The sequence below is a fragment of the Peromyscus californicus genome, unplaced genomic scaffold (genome assembly GCF_007827085.1).
Source record: "Peromyscus californicus insignis strain IS unplaced genomic scaffold, ASM782708v3 Scaffold_6__1_contigs__length_162567912, whole genome shotgun sequence".
NCBI lineage: Eukaryota > Metazoa > Chordata > Mammalia > Rodentia > Cricetidae > Peromyscus > Peromyscus californicus.
The window spans coordinates 142,508,534-142,530,012 of record NW_026294584.1 but is presented as its reverse complement, the minus strand read 5'-3'; positions in this window follow the sequence as shown (position 1 = coordinate 142,530,012).

Here is a 21,479-nt window from a genome sequence, read left to right as displayed (position 1 = left end):
ATCTATAATCCATTGAACAACCAAAACCACCCACCCCACATCTTGGGAATGTGGGTGTTGTGTTCTCTAGACTGCTTCCTGTTGTCTGGGGGTAATGGCATCTCTAGGGGACCCTAAGAAAACTGTGATAATGATCAAGTCCTGGGAGACCCAGCTGTATCATTTGTTGTCCAGTCTCTGTGTAATGGGAAAGTGCAGGGCTTATCTGAAGTCCTGGCTAGAGTAGTCTGTGAGGCTGGACCATCTCAGCTAGCAGCTTTGAAGTTGTTCTGGATGCAGAATTTTGAGAAAACTGCAACAGAGGCATTCTGAGAGGCTAGATAACCTGGGGTACTTGTCTTTATTGGTGTTTGGGTTTTTTTCTGCAAACATGTAAACTTTTGAAGGTAACATATATATCTGTATTAACACAAGTATAGAATGTTCAGTGTGCACAAGTCAGTTAAAAATGATTTTTTGCTTTATGTTTGATCAGGTAAAAGGCATTTGTTAACTTTATAAGTTTGTTTGGACTGTATAACCAAGCCTCTATCTATGCCATATAACGGGATTGTATATACTATTAAGTCATGAGGATTCCATAGCCATTAAGATTTATCATGTTTCAGTCAGTCTCTGTTCCCATAGTAGAGGAATCAGCATATACATCACCTGTCCTGTAGTCTTTCTTGGTTTCATTTTTCATATCTATAGTCATGATTTTCAGGAGGTCTCCCCCAATCAAATCTGATCTTCATTAATTTTTGAAAAGAATCATAACTTTTTGTTTCCTATGGAAATAAAGGCATAACTTCCCCTGCAAAGCAACATATTTTTTTACTTCCATTCTGAAGTGAAGACATTGTTTTTTTTTTAATTTATTTATTATGTATATAGTGTTTTGCCTGCATGTATGTCTGTACACCAGAAGAGGGCACCAGACCTCATTATAGATGGTTGTGAGCCACCATGTGGTTTCTGGGAATTGAACTCAGGACCTCTGGAAGAGCAGCCAGTGCTTTTAACCTCTGAGCCATCTCTCCAGCCCCATGAATACATTCTTAAAATACATAGGTTGGTTTAATTTAGCAGTTTCCATAATCTCATGTCTCTCAGCAGCCATTGTTTTTTGTACATTAGCATTTAAAAATTCAAAGTCAACAAAGCACCATACAGGATCCAGATATCCTGTGTATTTCCCATCCTTAAATGGCTTATTCTTTTTATTACTTTATTCTCTCTTTAAAGACTTTATTGTTTTTAAACTGTTTATTTTTTCTATGACTGTCTATATCCATTTTTTACTGTATCTGTTTAAAGGTTTTCTCAGTCTGGACCACTTTCCTGCATGCCTGCAGTATTCTCTGACCATGAGACAAATCTGAAACAGCCAGGCCAGTGCTGTAGTTCTGGCAGTTGGCTCCATCCACTTCAGTTCCCTGAGAGTCTAGCCTCATGTCTGTGTGTTTACTGCCCTAGTCCGGGAAGCTGCTGTGTCCACCATGCAGCAGGCATTTTTACCTAGCAGGCAGGCTGCTCAAGTGCTCTGTTGCACAGCAGGGCCTCTTAAAAGAGCCACACCTCTATGTGCTAAGCCTACCCAAGAGACCACTTTCTCAGGCCCTGTGTGGATATTCAAGCCCCACATTGGGCACCATATGCAATGAGTCTTTCTCTGTCCTGTCAGCCAGCTCCCAAATAATGACACAGAGACTTCTTATTATGAAAACTCAGCCTATAACTTAGGCTTGCTCCTAATTTGCTCTTATAACTTAAATTAACCCATTTATATTAATCTATGTTCTATCACCTGGTGTTGCCTCTCATCCATTTTGCACCTCCTGTTTCTTCTCAGTGTCTTCTGGCTTCTCCTGCATGCCTAGATTCCTCCTCTTCTTCCTTTCTCTCACAGGAAATCCTGCCTATACCTCAAGCCTAGCTATTGGCTGTTCAGCTTTTAATTATACCAGTCACAGCAATACACCCTCACACAGTGTACAAATATCCAACAAAAGTTTCTTCTGTTTAATTAGCACAGAATTATGCTGCCCATATTTAGGTTGTATCTTCCCATCTCAGTTAACTTAATCTAGAACTCCCTCAGAGACATGTCCAGTGGTTTGTCTCCTAGATATTCTAGATACTGCCAAGTGGATAACATTAACCACCACAGACACTATCATTTACATGTATTTTTTTTATTTAACAACCCTGGGGATGGAACCCATGGACCTGTATGTGCTAAGCAAGATCTCAGTCACTAAGCTTCATCTTCATCCCAGTACATAGCTTTTGAGTCACAAGGAAGTGGTAGTTTTCCCAGGGAAGACAACTGGTATGCAAGACTGATGAAGCTGGATCTCAAGGCTTCAGTCAAGTGTACAGATTTGCCTCTGGCCTCTGATAAGAAGTGGGGGGCCCTTGAGGAGCAGTCTCAGGTTGGGCTTGGGAATTCCCCTACTGAGTCATGCTGTGAGTGTTGGCTCCACAGAACTTTGGCTCTCTCTGCCTTTCTCTGTCCTATATTTCAAGATCCCTTTCAGTAGCCCAATCCCTCTCGTTGAATAGTTGGTAGTTGAGTTGGTTGCAAAGTCACTGGACCACTTGTTTCTCATACATACAACCATGCTTTCTTCCTGATGTTTCCACTCTGTCTAAAGTGTTCTTTCTCACCCTGAATCCCTGAATGTCTATTTTTTCTTCTCCCATATAATTTTTGTAGCATCTTCTTGTATTCCTCCATGATTTTCACTGCTTTTAAAAAATATTGGAGCCGGGCGGTGGTGGCGCACGCCTTTAATCCCAGCACTCAGAGGCAGAGCCAGGCGGATCTCTGTGAGTTCGAGGCCAGCCTGGTCTACAAAGTGAGTTCCAGGAAAGGCGCAAAACTACACAGAGAAACCCTGTCTCGAAAAACCAAAAAAAAAAAAAAAAAAATATTGGTTATTTGGAGAACTCTTCTCCACCCCCCTATTAATTGCTCTTCTGTTGCTGTAGTGAAATACCATGGCCAAAAGCAAATAATAGAAGCTAAAGCTTATTTTGACTTATGGTTCCAGATGGAGAGTCCATAACTGTAGGGGAAACACAGCAGCAAGCAGCCAGAAAAGGAAGCTGAGCAATCACACACAGGAAGTAGAAAGCGAACAGGAAATGGGGTGAGGCTATAAACTCTCAAAGCCCACCCCCAGTGACATGCTTCCTCCAGCAAAGTTCTTTTCCTAGAAGTTCCATAGCCTTCCCAAACAGCACACCAACTGGTGAGTAAGTTGAACATATGGGGTGCATTCCTTATTCTAACTACCACAACTTCTTAGACTATAAACTCATGAGTGCTGTATGAATCGGAGTTCTCTCTCAATACTCCAGAACGCACCAAACTCAAGGCCTTGAGCACAATAAGGGTTCAAACACTGTGGTCAATAAAAGAAGACAGAGGACAAGAAGCAATTGTACTTGATTGTGGAGAAGAATGGCATTTTATCCCTGTTATGGGATGGTCTTCCTGTATGGTGTGAATGTTTTGCTCTTGTTGGTTGATAAATAAAACTGTTTTGGCCAATAGCCAGGCAGAATAAGGTTAGGTGGTACAATCAAACAGGAGATAAAGAAAGAAGGGGCTGCAGCAGACTTGAGCCAGCAGCCAAGGAAGCAAGACATATAGAAAATGAGGTAACAGGGCTGAAGAGATGGCTCAGCGGTTAAGAGCACTGGCTGCTCTTCCAGAGGTCCTGAGTTCAGTTGCCAGAAACCACATGGTGGCGGCTCACAACCATCTGTAACGAGATCTGGTGCCCTCTTCTTGCTTGCAGGCATACATGCAAGCAGAGCACTGTATATATAATAAATAATTAAATCTTTAAAAAGAAAAGAAAGAAAATGAGGTAACAAGCATGAACCATGCGGCAAAGCAGATAAGAAATATGGGTTAATTTAGATGTAAGAGCTAGCTACTAATAAGCCTGAGCCATCAGCCAAACACTTATAATTAATATAAGCCTCTGAGTGATTGTTTAGAAAAGGCTTTGGGACAAGGCAGAACAGAGAAAAGCTTCCATTTACATATCCCTGTATGTCTCACTTTCAAAATGGCATGGTAAAGGTTGGGAGTGTAGCTAAGTGCTTTGCCTAGCATGTACAAAGCCTGTGATCCCCAAATGGTAAAGAAAATTAATAACAAAATTAAATGGCATAGCAATATATTTGGATAAATTGTATGTATATATACATGTATGTATTTATATATATATGTCTGCATTATGTATGCAGATACATATGCTATAATGTATTTTCATGTGTATATAGTTGAAGATAAAATATCTTGAAATTTAGATTTCTAGAAAAAAAGTTACTGTGATTTGGCTTAAAAATCTTCCTCATAGACTTGTGGTTGTTTGTTTGTTTGTGACAGGGTTTCTCTGTGTAGCCTTGGCTGTCCTGGAACTAGCTCTGTAGACCAGGCTGGCTCACAGAGATCCACTTGCCCCTGCCTCCCAAGTGCTGGAATCAAAGGTGTGCACCACCACTGCCTGGCCAGACTTGTGTATTTTAAGACCTGGTCTCCAGTTGGTGGCACTGTTCTGGAGAGTTGGGAGACATGGCTGGGGCAGGTGAACTACTGATGGTCACTTTGAAGGTCATAGCCCTGCCTTGCTTCTTCTGGTCCTTTTCTCTCTGCTTCCAAGTCAGCACCATGCAAAAAGTCACTGCTATAAGCTGCCATTGCTATGTATTGGCCCACTCCAGATGTTACATGTTCCCTGCCCCACCAGGATGGACTGTGTCACCTGAACAACAAACCAAAATAAAGCTCTCCTCCTTAAGTTGCTTCTGGTTAGGTATTTGACCACATCGATGTGAAAAGTAACTAATACAGAAGTCATTTCTAGGCTTCCTCTTAGTTGAGGCACATACGTGTTTTAAAAAGCAATTCTAGGGTAACTGATAGAATATGAGGATATTGATGAGGACTTTAGACACCAAAGACTACCTATAGGAATAGCAAAGCCTTTGGTTTTTCTGTCCAGGGCACAAGCTGAATGCATCCCCACTACCATTTTCTATCTGTGTGACATTTGGAACATTATTTGGGGTGCAGAAATTCACTTCATTTCTGTCCTCAGGGTTCCTACCTGGTGCTGGTCAAATATCTCTCTAGCTAGACATGTGGGGGGTGGCAGAGGAGGGGGAACTACTGTGGAAGAGACAGAAACAACATCAGCTTCTGCCCAGAAGATTCGCTGGATTCTGGACAAGTGGGGATCATTTTTGTAGGGAGTGGGTAGGGGTATTTTATTCGGTATTATAAGAGCATATCTGTACATCTTGTAAAAAGGAACCAGCATAGGCACACTATGAACAGTCCAGTTCATATATATCTGCAGCAGCTTGTTTGTGGTGAATTAACCTTTAACCTAGATGTAACCCAGATGCCTCAGGGGGAATGTAATACTCAGTGGCCTTGGGAGTATGCAAAGCCCACTACACAGAAAGGTGGCGATGGGGGAGTGCAGGGGATGATAAGGAGAAAGCGTTAAGACCATGAATCTGAAGACACAAGGCTGACCACCTGACCAGAGGGACAAGACTAAACTTTGGGATGATTCAGTGCCCTTGTTCTGATCTTCTAAAATATGAGAAACAAGGCTGGCCACCTGACCAGAGAGACAAGATTAAACTTTGGAATGATTCAGTGCCTTTGTTCTAACTCTCTATAAATGTGAAAGACAAGGCCGGCCATATGACCAGAGGAACAAGATTAAACTTTGGGATGATTGAGTGCTTTTGTTCTGACTCTCTACAAAGTCTGCTAGCTGGAGACAGGAGGGAGAGGCAGGATTGGGATGTCAGTCCTCTGGCATCTGTAAATAAAGCACATCTTGAAGGTTCAAGCGCTGTCTTTGCTCACTGCGTTTGCAGTGCAGAGCAGCAAAAAACATAAGCATTTCAACTGCAGTTCCTTCCACCCAGTGCCCCTGACCCGAATACCAGCTTAAACTACGTTCTGGATCATGCTTCTTGTGCATTCTGTTAGGAGACTTGAAATGAACCAGATTATCATCCTTAGAGAAATAAAGTTGATAAGCCTGGAACTGTTTGCTGGATCTCTATTCATGTTAGTGAGGTGGTCTGAGCCAACACCTGTATCTTAATTTGTGTTTTAAGGATCTCTGGGGTGTGGCTTCCTTGACTATAAAATGGGCATAGTAACTGTGTTCACACCATAGAAAGCTACAAGGATAAATCAACTATTCATGGGAAGCATGGCCATGAATAAGCATCTGATTCAGGGGAGCATAAACATGGCATATATTGTTACCAATGCTGATGTTCAAAAGTGATAAATGAGGCTCAGCAACTGTATTAGCTCTTGTCCCGTTGTTGTGACAAAAAATACCTGACAAGAAGCAATCTAAGGAAGGAAACGTGTTGTTGTTGTTGTTGTTGTTGTTGTTGTTGTTGGTGGTGGTGGTGGTGGTGGTGGTGGTGGTGGTGGTGGTGTTTGGTTCACAATTCCAGGTATCAGGAAAAGACAGGATCATGACAGCAGCAGGAGCCTAAGGCAGCTGCTCACCTGACACTAGCGCTCAGATCCTTCCAGTTCCACTAAGTCTAAATAATCCCTTCACGGGTCTTCTGAGTGACTCTAGATCCTGTGGAGCAGTGGTGGTGCTGCACATCTTTAACCTCAGCACTCACACTCAGGAGGCAGAGGAGGTGGATCTCCAGAGTGAGTTCCAGGACAGTCAGGGCTGTTACACAGAGAAACCCTGTCTTGAAAAGCAAAACAAAAAGAAATGATCACACACTGGATGGTTTATAAACAACAGAACATTAAGTTTCACAGGTCTTGAGTCCAAAATCAAAGCAGATTTGATGTCCATTCATGAGTACTCTGCCTTCCAAGTAATCACCACCTAAAGGTTCCAGATCTTAATCCCATTACCTTGGAACTTGTTTTTAAATTATTTTTGTTTTACATGCATTGGTGTTTTGTCTGCATGTGTGCCTACTTAAGGGTGTCAGATCCCCTGGAGTTACAGACAGTTGTGAGCCACCGTGTGGTTGGTTACTGGAAATTGAACCCAGGGTCCTCTAGAAGAGCCACTGCTCTTAATCACTGAACCATCATTCCAGCCCCAATCCCATTACCTTGGATGTTAGGAATTCTACCAGTAATTTGTGAGGTCATAAACATTCAGACTATCATACCACATGCATTAGTCCGGCTACTCCAGGGAAACAGAAGCAGGAGAGAGAGGAGAGGAGAGGAGAGGAGAGAGAGAGAGAGAGAGAGAGAGAGAGAGAGAGAGAGAGAGAGAGAGAGAGAGAGGCTGGAGATGACAGAGGGACCACAGAGGGACCGACGTGTAGTTCACAAATGCTCCCGGCATTGACTTCTCCATCAGAGTCTTCGTTCTATTCAATGTCTACCTTCATTTGCTTTACTTAAAATCTGCCAATTTTAATGTTAAGCTCATCCAAAAACACCTTCCAAGAAACAATCAGGAAAAAAATATGACTAAATATATGGGCACTGTGGCTCTGCCGAGTCAGTTGACGCACAACTTTAACAACCACGCCAGCAACAGTTTCATCCCTGTATTAAGCACATATACTCCCACTACACAGCACCATTTCAATTGATCTTGTCAACCCTATAAAGTAGGTAAATATTCTCATTCGTAACTATGCAGAACTAAGCCCCTATTTGTAACTATTTGTAACTAAGTCCCGGGATGATTTAACCTGAAAATGCACATAATTTAGAATCTTGGCCCAGGCATGGTGACACATGCCTTTAATTCCAGGACTTGAGAGACAAAGGCAGGTGCATTTCTGTAAGTTCAAGGCCATCCTGGTCTACATAATGAGTTCAAGGCCACCCAGGGTTAAAGAGTAAGACCTTGTCTGGGGGAAAAAACATCACTGCCAACTGATGAAGTCAGTTCTAACCAAGTAGAAACCAATTTCCCTATCTTCCTGCAGTTTTCAAGGTGCTCACAACCAAGCCAGGCATGCGGCACACTCCTGTAAACTCAGCTACTGCAGACACTTAATGCCAAGGGAATCCTGTGAGCTCTCAAGTTCAAGATCATCCTGGAGAAACAGGCAAATAACAGCTTTAAAAACAAAATAGTAAGATTCCATTCTCAAAACAATAGATTAGGAGCCAGATGTGGTGGTGCACATCTGTAATCCCTGAACTTGATGAAGCTGAGGCAAGAAGGAAGCCATCTTGTACTACAGAAGAAGACTCTTATCTCAAAAAGCAAATCAAATAATTAACGGAAAGGGGTAGTTCTCATGACCAGGTTCCATTGCCTTAAATGTTTCGTTACTTTTTGAAGACTGATCATTGTCCTCTTCACACTAATCCGCTCAGCACTTCATATCACTTGTCTCTACTTTTCACAGCAACTCTGAAAGATGAAGTAAATCCACAGGACTGGCTGCGCCTGTGATGGGAAATTCACATAAACTTCCCACCCCACCACCACCCCCCTACCCCCCCACCTCCCCCACCCCCCTACCCCACCCCCACCACCACCACCACCACCACCACCACCACCACCACCACCACCCCCACTCAGTCTGAAGGCAAGCCAGGTAAGCCGGTGGGCAGCTCTGCTATCCTAAGTTCCTCTGCCTTTTTATTTCTGTCACCTTCAATTCTCCACTTCCGTTCAGGGGCCTAAGATACCTGTTATTCCTGCAGTCACTAGTCTGCATTCTAGATGTCAAGATGTTTGGGACAAAGATGGATGTGTTCACGTCCTTTAACAATACTTCCCGCACACATCATCTTGCCTTACGCCTACTAATCAAGGTTTGTGTTTGTTGAATGATGGGGGTGTGGAGGGAGGGGTTCCAAACAGCAGTAGCTGCTCCCCTTCCTCCAGCTCTCTCCCACAGCAGGTTCTGCACACACCCACTCTGTCTGGAAACATGTTGGTAGGGAATTCTGAGGAGTAGGGTTCAGCCACACCACACTGACACACCCAAAAGCCATGACACACTCCAGATTCCTGGCCTGCAGCAACGCTAATAAAATTTTAATCCTTGGTTAAAAGAAACGCCATTAATAACTGATTTTTTTTTTCTCTGCCAAATCTGAGGCTGGAGTCTGCCCCCACAGCAGTATCAAAGATGTTTTTGATAAGGAATTCTTCAAACCATTCCAAGATGAGGCTGGCTGGGCTGGCTGGGCTACAAAGGAAAGAAGTGATAAATGCCAGGAAAACACACACTCGCTAGGAAAGTTCAGGCACAGAGGGCTGCACAGATCCTGGATGGATAGGGAAGTTCAAGCACAGAGGGGCTGCACAGATCCTGGATGCACAGGGAGAGAAGGGCATTCTGCCTAGTGTAGCCACAGCAAGGGAGCAGGGAGTGGAGTTCATAGCAAGGGTTATGGAATTCAGCTCAGGATTAGTGCTCTTTCAGGGTTTTGAGCAACAACCTAAGTGCCTTTATCAGGGCCTGGAATGTTCAAGGCCCCACGTGGAGTCAAGGCTGTCTGGAAACCATGCTGCTTGCTGGATCATAGAACACTCAAATCATCCAGTGCTCCTTAGTCAGAACAGAGGATAAGTGGGGTAAACCAGGTGACCCTAAAACTATTAATAGGGTAGAGGAAAGTGGGATTCACAGCAAAGTTCTAGAAGGATTCTTTTTCAATATAAATAACAGCAGGTTATGTAGACAATAATGTTACATATGTGACAATCTGCTGTACTGTACTCTCTTGAGTGACAGGAAGGGCATGTGTCTGCTGTGGGATGTCTTTCTGTATGCTGTGAATATGTGTTGCTCTGATTGGTTGATAAATAAAGCTGCATTGGCCTACGGCAGGGCAGGATGGAGAGAGGTGGGAAAATCCCAGGGGATAGTGAAAGGAGAAAGGAGAGGCAAGAAATGCCATCCTGCCATCCAGGGAGCAGCATGTAATGACATGCAGGTAAAGTCACAGAACATGTGGTGACATATAGATTCATAGAAATGGGCTGAGTTTGGTTATAAGAGTTAGCTAGCAAGAAAATTGAGCCATAGGCCATGGCCATGCAATTTGTAATTGATATGTGTTTTATTTGGGTCTGAGCATCTGCAGGACCAGGCAGGACACAGGAAAACTTCTGACTACATGTGCCAGGCCTAGGAATGTCTATCCAGAATAGGTGGAGGGACGAAAATGGTAACTAAATTCCATGATTGTACCTGTTGTTCCTTCCTGCCACAGAGAACTCAGGCAGCTAAGTCCTGAGCTCCAGGAACTGGGATGGAAGCAAGCTGACTTTAGGATGAAACAACTTATTGAGAAATGTATGGGAATGGTTGCTCACAATCCCATGGGGAGATAAAGGACAAGAAGAATGTAAATCCCTAAGATGCAAACTGACTCTTTAGTATGACCACAGTAGTCAAACTCAGTGGACAAAAAGTAGGAGCGACTCTGGATGGAGCCACTGACTTGTGCCCAAACAGTAGAGATGGCATTGATTACTATCCAGAGAGGTCCCCAAGCAGCTGCATTTCATACACTCCACTCCTTTTTGTAATCATCTTCATTGTTCTTAAGATTTACTTTTAAGCATATGACTGTTCTGCCTGCATGTGTGTATGTGTGCCACATTTGTGCAGTGCCCACAGAGGTCAGAAGAGGGCACCAGATTCCCACTAGAAATGGAGTTACAGACAATCATGAGCCACCATGTAGGTGATAGAAACCAAACCCAGGTGCTCGTAACTGCTGAGCCATCACTCCAGCCCATTATCTTTCCTTTCTAAAGTTTTCAAAACATTTTGTTAGTTGTTCACTGTTGTTGTTGCCACATATTTATTATACATAGTACTGGATTACAAAAGGACATTTTCTAGCAAGTATATAATGTACATGATCTCACCCAGCCCCTTCTACGCTCTTCTCTCCTCTCATTGGTTCCCTTGGTTCAGCTTTTCTTCTATTTTCATGTCATATATGTATATGCTTACACAATTTTATGTATCTATATAAGACCTAGGATCCATCAATGAGGGAAAACATGAGCTTTCTGTCTTTGAGTCTAACTTTATGCACTTAATATGATTATGTCCACTCTCATCCACTTACCAGCAATCAACATACTCTCACTCTTCTTTTTGACTGAGTAATATTCCACTGTGTACACACGCCACATTTTCTATAACTATCCTCTGTTGGTGGATATCTAGGTTGGTTCTGTAACTTAATTGTTGTAAAAGATGCTACAATAAACACATGTTAAGTATCTCTGTGATGTCTTGACTTAGAGTCTAGGTAAATACCCAAGAGTAGCACAACTGGGTCAGACTATGGATCTATTTTGTTGTTGTTGTTGTTGTCTGAGACACTTAAAGCTGATCTCCAAGATAGCTCTTGCTTCAGCAGTACTTAAGGGTTCTCTTTTCTTCAAATCTACACCATCATTTTGTGTTTTATTTTGTTTTGAGACAGGATCTTACTACATAGCCCTCACTGGCTTGGAACTCACTATGTAGATGCTGGTCTCAACTCAGAGATCTGCTGGCCTCTATCTCATAGTGCAGGGATTAAAAACATTTGCTACCCCTCAATAGAGTTCTTAGTCCCCTCTAAAACAGCTTGAGCCAGGTTTCCACTGTCCATGTTTCTCCTGGCAATTTGGTCTTCCAAATCCTCACTACAATGGCCTGTTAAGCTCTGCTTGTAGCATTATAGAGTTTCTCTAGCCACGGCTCCAAAGTCTTCCACATTCCTCCCGAAAACTAGTTCCAATGACCTAAGAACCAAATGACCAGTTTACCACAGTACTGATTCCATCCTCAGCACCAATTTCCCAAATTATTACTCTTTTCATCGCTGTGACAGAATACTTGAGAGAAGGAAAGAAGGGTTTGTTGTTAGTGTTTGTCTCCTGCTGATTCAAAATTCTAGCAAGTTGACAACCAAGATTAACTCTCAAAACGGATCCCATCTCTTGTCTTCCTTTTGTCTACTCCATGCTGCCCTGGTGATCCTCTGCTTCTTGAATTTGTCAAGTGCCCTTCCCTGAGGTAACCTGGTGTTTGTGACCTCACTTCCCAGAGCCTGGATTGGAGAGACATTCTCTGCTCACTAGTACAGTACAGTACAATACTATAGTATATATATAGTATGCTATAGTTCGCTTGTCCCTCCTCTAACAGTGCCTAGGCCATCACTTCTCTCTCTGCTCTGTCTCTAAGATGCACATAGTTACTTAGGGCATATCCTCCTTTTCCATCAGAGTGTAAGCTGTACAAACGTAAGGGTACTGGCTTTATTCACTGCAGTGTCCCACGAGTCAGGAAGTACCCAGCACACAGCTTGCTTTCAAAAATTAAGAAACAGATTTGGTGGGGTGGAGAGATTGCCCAGCAGTTAAGAGCACATACTGCTCTTGCAGAGGACACACACAAATAGGTTAAATAAGTAGTATTTTTAAAAGAAACAAATTGTATAGAGAGTGCAAGACCCAGTGTCAAGACATTCTATACACTGACTACTAGGGAGGGCAGAAAATGGGTCTCCTTCATCAGACTAAAGGAACACATTCTATTGCTCCACAGCACAGTGGGGTGACTGTAGTTCAAAATTACCTATTATATAGTTTATGGAAAACTAGAAAAGGAGTTCAAAGGTTCCAAACACAAAGTATTGATAAGGGAATGGAAATGCGAGTTACTGGGACTTGAACAGCAATCACTATATACTAAATGTACTAAAATATCATACTGTACCCAAAATATGCATCATTATTTCAATAAAAATTTTTAATGCTTAAGGAGGTAGAATATAACTACCCTAATTTGTTCGTTACATACTGTACACATTCTCTGTAGCCCATAAATGAAATATATATAGTGAAAAAATAATAATAAAAAATAAAGTCTATAATAAATTGGCATTTTACATATATTTATATATTTACATATATTTTATTTATCTAATTTTACAAAGATCATACAATCTTTCATCATATAAATGTAGATAAATTGTATGTAGAAAATTATGCTATTTTATTTGATCTCCAGGACCTACCCACATGGTGGAAGGAGAGAACCAACTCCTGACTGTTCACTGTGAAACATGTGCAACTACAGACAGACAGACAGACAGACACATATACACAAAGGGTATATAAATAAATGTAAAAAAAACCCTAAGTAAAACATTTTAATATTGAAAGGGAAAACACATAGCCGGGCGGTGGTGGCGCACGTCTGTAATCCCAGCACTTGGGAGGCAGAGGCAGGCGGATCTCTGTGAGTTCGAGGCCAGCCTGGTCTACAGAGCTAGTCCAGGACAGGCTCCAAAGCTACAGAGAAACCCTGTTTCAAAAAACAAAAAAAAAAACAAAAAAAAAAGAAAGAAAGGGAAAACATACCATATACCAGCACTCAGAAAGCTGAGGTGGTAAGATCATCAATTTGAGATCACTCCATATGACAAAGCAGGGTCTAAGTCAGCCAGAGCTACACAGTGAGATACTTTTTCAACCCAGAAAGAAAAGGGATGGGGAGATAGAGATGGATAGGACAGAAAGGAATCACATATTCAGCTCCAGTTCTTTAACCTTCACAAGTCTGATGACCTAAAGCAGAAAAGCCTTTGGAAACACCCTATCATAAAAGTTCTGGAGAATCTAAGAATATAGGGAACATATCTCAACATAATAAAGGCAATATACATTGAGTTTGTATCCCAAATCACATTAAATGGAGAAAAACTCAAAGCATTTCCACTAACGTCAGAAACAAGACAAGAGTATCTACTCTCCCTGCTCATGTTCAGTGACTGAAATCTTAGCTCAAGTGAAGAAGGTAACAGGGAAATAAATAGTAAAGGGAGAAGTTAGTGTATCCTTATTTGCGAATGATTCTATACATAAGACCCTTAAGACTACACCAGAAATCTCCTACAGCTGATACACACACTCAGCAAGGTAACAGGATACAAAATTAACATACAAGTATCAGTGTCTTCCGACATGCAAACAACTAACACACTGAAAAAGAAACCAGGGAACAACATAGTAGCCTCAAAAATATCTTGGGGTAACTCTAACCAAAGAAGAGAAAGATTTGTACAGTGAAAACTTTAAGACATTGAAGAAAGGAATTAAAGATGTAATACCAGAAGATGGAAAGACCTCCATGCTTGTGGATTGGTAAGAATAACATGACGAAAATGGTTGTCCTGCCAAAAGCCATCTAGACTTATTGCAGTCACCATCAAAATTCCAGTGTGGTCATAGTGTTTCCCCAATATATTGTGCACCCTAATAAACTTATCTGGGTCAGAGAACAGAACAGCCACTAGACAGACATAGAGGCCAGAAAATGGTGGCACATACACCTTTAATCCTATCACTTGGGAGGCAGAGATCCATTTGGATCTCTGTGAGTTCAAAGCCACACTGGAAACCACCAGGCATGGTGACACACGCCTTTAATCCCAGGAAGCAATGTCAGGAAGCAGAAAAGTATATAAGGTGTGAGGACCAGTAACTAGGCTTGTTAAGCATTTAGGCTTTTAGCAGCAGTTCAGCTGAGATCCATTTGGAGGACACAGAGGCTTCCAGTTTGAGGAAATAAGATCAGCTGAGGAACTGGCAAGGTGAGGTTGGCTGTGGCTTGTTCTGTTTCTCTGATCTTTCAGCATTCACCCCAATATCTGGCTCTGGAGTTTTCTATCAATAAGGCCCTTAAAGATTCTTGCTACATTTCAGCACAAATCTTCACAGCAATTGAAAAAGATATTCTTAAATTTCATATGGAAACACAAAACACCCAGGATAGCCAAAGCAATCCTGAACAATTAAAAATTTAGAAACTACCAGAGGTATCACCACCCAAGATTTCAAGTTACACCACAGAGCTATAGTAACAAACAGATGCTGCAAGCCGCAGGAAAATGTAGTGGAACTCAGCTGCTAACACAAACGCTGCTACTTGGAAAGGTCAAGGACTTCTCCAAAGGTCAAGCCATGGCTTAAGAAGTCTTGGCGATATTTTAGCTTTTGTATATATATCAGCCAATTCCTGCAATGATTTCCTTGTATGCTATGTATACTTCCAAGAACTCATAACAGTGTATTTTATCTGAAACACTAATCAAGTATCCAAGGCCAAACCATTTCCTGATTTAAGGTAAATTAAGCTCAGACCCTCCTTATACAGCCTTAGTGGTATTTATACTAACATTGTAGACCCCTAATATTTACCTAACCACCTCTAGGAATGTAGTTTGAGTACATAAATTCCCTTTTTCTGATCTATTAACTGATTTTAACTCTTAGTTGACCTCCTCCTTTACCACTCCCCTTTGGGGTTGTAAAAGAAAGCCTGACTGATGGTCACTGCCTGAGGAAAACCCTTGTCTGCCTTTATGACCCTGTAAGAACTCAAGCCTGGTGACCTTGCTTTAGCCAGAGCACTGCTACTGCAAGAGTATATAATTGTATACTGCTGTGGGATGGTCTGTATGTCAAGTGTGTTGCTGATTGGTCAATAAATAAATCACTGATTGGCCCGTGGCCAGGCAGAAAGTATAGGCGGGACAAGGAGGAGAATAAAGCTGGGAAGTGGAAGGCTGAGTTAGAGAGACACTGCCAGCCGCCATGATGACAAACAGCATGTAAAGATGCCGGTAAGCCACGAGCCATGTGGCAAGGTATAGATTAATAGAAATGGATTAATTTAAGCTATAAGAACAATTAGCAAGAAGCCTGCCACGGCCATACAGTTTGTAACCAATATAAGTCTCTGTGTTTACTTGGTCGGGTCTGAGTGGCTGTGGGACTGGCAGGTGAGAGAGATTTGTCCTGACTGTGGGCCAGGCAGGAAAACTCTAGCTACAGTATACCTCAGAGACTTAGACTTAGAGGGGATTTTGACTGCGGAACTAGATGGAGAACTAGAAGAATGAGATGGAAGATGAGGAAGAGTCAGATGGGGAGGAACTAGGTAGGTAAGAACGAGATGAGAAAGACCAAGATGGGGCAGAACTAAGATGAGAGAATTAAGATAGAATTTAGAGAGCCAGGAGGTGGTGGCGCACGCCTTTAATCCCAGGACTCGGGAGGCAGAGGGCGGATCTCTGTGAGTTCGAGACCAGCCTGGTCTCCAAAGTGAGTTCCAGGAAAGGAGCAAAGCTACACAGAGAAACCCTGTCTCAAAAAAAAAAAAAAAAAAAAAAAAAAAAAAAACCTTTGAGGAGAGAGCAGATAAATGTAGAGAGAAATCGGGCAAGAAAGGAGCTATGCATGAGAGCAGAACTGAAATTGTGTAGATAGAAATTTTATTCCAGAGGAATAAAGTAGATAGACTAAGAGCTTGGTATACTTAAGATTCTTTTTCTCAAAAATAATTAGCACCATTCATAGCTTCTCTTCTGGGCCCCTAGGAAGATTATTAAAACTGGACCATAATAATATTAGAGAAACAGAGCATGGTACAATGGCGTAACAGTAGACATGTTGACCAATAGGATAGAATTAAACACCCACAAATAAGCCCACACTCCTATAGCCACCTAAATTCTGACAAAGAGGCCAATAATACACATTGGAGAAAAGACAGTACCTTCAGCCAACAGTGCTGCTGAGACTGAATAACTAACTACCTGTTGAAAAAATGCAACTAGCTGGGTGGTAGTGACCCACGCCTTTAATCCCAGCACTCGGGAGGCTGACGCAGGAGGATCTCTGTGAGTTCAAGGTCAGCCAAGACTGTTCCATAGAGAAATATTATCTTGGGAAAGCAGAAAAGAAAAAAGTGGGACTAGACTTGTCTCTCTCACCCTGTACAAAATTCAACTCCACATGGATGAAGAACTTCAGTACAAGATCTGACACCCTGAATCTGACAGAGGAAAAAGTAAGGAATATACCCATGTTTTTAAAAAAAAAAATGCTGGGGTGGGGTGAGTATCTAGCATAATAGCTCAGCAAGTAAAAGCACTTGCCACCAAGCCTGACAATCTGAGTTTGTTTCCAGGACCCACATTGTGGAAGGAGAGAACCGATTCCCTCAAGGCGTCCTCTGCCCTCCACATCTGTGTTGCGGTTGCACAGCCCCCCCCCCCCACACACACACACACAGTAAATAAGTAAATGTAATTCTTCTAAAAATGCCGGGCACTTCAAGCCTGTAATAATCCTAGCACTGGGGAAGTAGAGACAGGCAGGCCCCTGGAGCTCAAAAGTCAACTAGCCAGCATAGTGGAATCAGTTAGCTCATGCATGACTCAGTGAGAGACCCTGCCTCGAAGAGAATGTGGAGAAGCAACTGACTTCTGGAACACACACACACACACACACACACACACACACACACACACACACACACACACGAGGTGGAGTTGAAAAATGGGAACAAAATCAAAGGAATGCTAATTAAAAAATAAAAAGAAAGCTGAAGGCCATCTTCATTGATGGCAGGAGTTTTTGAATTTCAATGAAGAAGACCATCAACTTGGAATTTCTACACAACTATAACTATTATTTAAGAGTCAGGAGAGAACCAGGCGGTGGTGGCACATGCCCTTGATCCCGGCACTTGGGAGGCAGAGGCAGGAGGATCTCAATGAGTTCAGGGCCAGCCTGGTCTACAAATCGAGTTCCAGAACAACCAGGACTGTTACACAGAGAAACCCTGTCAGGAGAGGAACACTGAGATGACTCTGGGGTAAAAGAACTTGCCTCCAAAACAGATAACCTGAGTTCAATCCCCGAGACACAGTGGGAGGAGAAACCCAATTCCTGCAAAATTGTACACATGCACACACACACACACACACACACACACACACACACACACACACACACTATAAATAAGTGTAATTTTATTTATTTTTTAATTTTATTTTCATTTTTTTTTCAAGACAGGGTTCCTCTTGTGTAACAGCTCTGGCTGTCCTGCCTCTAGAGTACTGGCATTAAAGGTGTGTACCACCACCACCTGGCAAGTAAGTGTAATTTTAAGACTTAAAAAGAAGGGGAAATGTAGATATTTCAGGTCTACTAAGGAATTTATCATTTAAAGTCCTTCACTGGCAGACAGGAGGATCTCTGTGAGTTTGAGGCCAGTCTGATCTACATAGCAAGTTCCAGGCCATGCAGAACTACATAGGGAGAGCCTGCCCTAAAAGGAAATGAAAGAAAGGAAAGGAAAGGAAAGGGAAGGGGAAGGGGGAGGGGGAGGTGGAGGGGAAGGGAAAGGGAAGAGAAAGGGAAGGGAAAGGGAAAGGGAAGGGAAGGGAAGGGGAGGGAAGGGAAGGGAAGGGAAGGAAAGGAAAGGAAAAAGGAAAGGAAAGGGAAGGGGAAAGGGAAGGGGAAAGGAAAAGGGTAAGGAAAGGGGAAAGGAAAAGGGTAAGGAAAGGGGAAAGGAAAGGGGAAAGGAAAGGAAGGAGCCTTCACTGAGAGAGCCATGAATGCACTTCCATCAGCAAGGAATAAGAACAAATTAGGAAAGCAGAAATAGAAGGCAAGAAATCCATTCACTATGCATAAAGAATGGGTGAAATATGTAATGCACTGAATCTCCCTGGATCCTTCCTACACCCTCTTTACTCTGCCAAATGCCTTGGGAAGCCAGCTAGTGTGGATTCCCTGGTCCTCTGGCTCTTTCCAATAAGGAGCTTAATAGGACACTAGAGAAAGAGAAGACAGGTCAGTGTACACACAGTGTTCTCCTGGTCCCCACTGTGGGCTGACCCTTGACAGGACAAACAGCCTCGAGGCCTCTGAATCACTTCTGTACTACTACTCCCTACACACAAGTCTCCTGCAGGTGCCAAGATTCCTCCAGACCCACACAAACTCCTCCTGTCTCTGAGTGACAGGCCCCACCATATTGCACTCCTGTGGATTTCTGAATCCCACCCACACCTTTATGCATTATAGGATGTGAGCCATGCTAATCCTGGTATGTAACTTGTTTCCTGTGAGATCTCTGAGAACCTGTTAAATCTAAGCACTCACTCTTCAATCACAACTAGTATGAAGGGTGGAAAACTGTGATGAACCTGAAACATTAGACATCACACCACTAAGATGAGCCGGGTGGGCTGGTGCCCCAATGGCACAAACCTGACAATCTGAGTTCAGTCCCTGGATCCGACAGTAAAAGGGAGAGAAACCATGCCCTGAAAGCTGTCCTCTGATTTCCACATATATGCATGGCACACAGGAACCCACACTCATGCATATATCCCACACACACTTCTTATTGTTGTTGTTGTTGCTTCTGCTGTTTAGGATGAGCAAGGTAACATTGCACTGCAATTTAGTTTAGGGTCCTGTGTTATCCAAAAGGCAGACTGTTGAGTTTTAAACTTTGTTAGAAAAACACAGGGTTTGGAATGAATGACCACAAGTTTTAGGGTCAGAAATCTGTACCTGCAGGGCTTGAGTCACAAAGCCTACTTCTGCCTTCTTAATATCTTTGCTAGTTGACAGTACTTCAATTTAGAACATCCTACATTGAATTTGCCTTCCCTCCACTGAAACACCATTCATATCTCCAGGTGATACTCAAGTATCCAGCCATCTTTGATTCCTTTTCTCCCTCACCACCCAGCTCCAGTCCCCAGAACAGAGCATCCTACTTAGGAATATCCCTCAGCTCCTTCTCTTTCCAGCCCTCGCATGGCCCAGCCCATTTCTCACATTCTGCTGCATCCAGCATGGCTTGGTTCTGGAAACCTGGCTGGAGTAACACAGGAATAAAGAAATGACAGACACATACAGAAAAGCTGGGATCAGGTGGGCTGTGCTTGCTCTAATAAAGGGCAGCATCTACACTCCACCCCAGAAACTTGTAAACACTCACACTTGAGCCAGAGAAAGGCCTTGCCATTCCTGAGGCTCACCCAGGGAAGGCTTTGCCATTTCCATGTGTCTGAGACACTGGAGTCTTTAACATGGCTGTACTCATGTCAATAATGAACATTCACTCAGGACTTTATCCACTCACTCCTCATAATGCTCAGACTCACCCAGACTCTAGGCCTGCCTCCTCCTCGCCTTGTTTTTGTCCTTAGTCACACCAGATTGGCACATGACACAGAGGAAATGTCTCCAGGAACGCTAAGGATTGCTAACCACAGGCAAGCAACAAATGTTGGACCTAATCTGGTAGTTGTTAGTTGAACACAAGAATTTTAATTCATCATGACTCTACACAAGTTTGTTCCTCTTTTAATTGCCACATAGCATTTATCAAGAACTATTTGATGGGCTAGATATAGCTTTATAGGTTAAGCACACTTACTGCTCTTGCACAGGAGCCCAGAATCTACATGGCAGTTGATAACTGTCTTATTGTTCTGTTGCTATGAGATGCCATGGCCAACACAACTTATAGAAGAAAGCATTTAATTGGGGATCTACTTACAGTTTCAGGGAGTTAGTTCATGATCATCATGGCAGGGAGCATGGTGCTGGAGCTCAGAACTTACATCTGATCCACAGGTTGCAGATAATGAGAGAGACTGGGCCAGGCATGAACTTTTGAGACCCCAAAGCCCACCCTAGTGACACATCTCTTCCAACAAAGCCATACACACACCTCCAATCCTTCCCAAACAGCTCTACTAACTGATGACCAAGCATTCAAACATTTGAGCCTATGGGGGCCATCCTCATTCAATCTACCAACCATCAATAACTTCATTTCCAGGGCTCTGAGCCCTCTTCAGGGTTCTTCAGGAAGTACACATGTACAGTACATATACATACATAAAATTTTAAAATAGTAAAAAAAAATCAAGTACTTGGGAAAATAACTTTAATTTTTTATTAAAAAAAATTTCTTTCCTATTACATACCAACCAGTTCCCCCTCCCTCCCCTTCTCCCACTCCCTGCCACCTCCTCCATCACACCCCACCTCCTCCTCATAGAGGGTAAGGCCTCCCTTGGGTAGTCAACACAGACTGGCATAACATGTTGGGGCTGGACCTAGCCCCTCCCCAATGCATCAAGGCTGAGTAAGGCCTCCCACCAAAGGGAATGGGCTCTAAAAAGCCAGTTCGTGTACCTGGGGTTAAGTCCTGGTCCCATTGCCAGGGGACCCACAAATACAGAAGCCACGCAACTTTCACCCACATTCAGAGGGCCTAGTTCGGTCCCACGCAGGCTCCCCAGCTGTCAGTCCAGAGTCCATGAGCTCCCACTAGCTTGGGTCAGCTATCTCTGTGGTTTTTCCCATCATGATTCTGACCCCCTTGTTCTTATAATCCTTCCTCCCTCTCATCAACTGAACTCCAGGATCTTGGCCAAGTGCTTGGCTGTGGGTCTCTGCATCTGCTTCTATCAGTCACTGGATGAAGGTTCTATGATGACAGGATAGACACCAATCTGAGTGCAGGGGAACTCAGATAGTTCAAGCACCCTGTCCACTATTGCTGTGAGTCTTAGCTGGGGACAATCTTGTGAGTTCCTGGGGTTTCCCCTAGCTGCAGATTTCTCCCCATCCCCT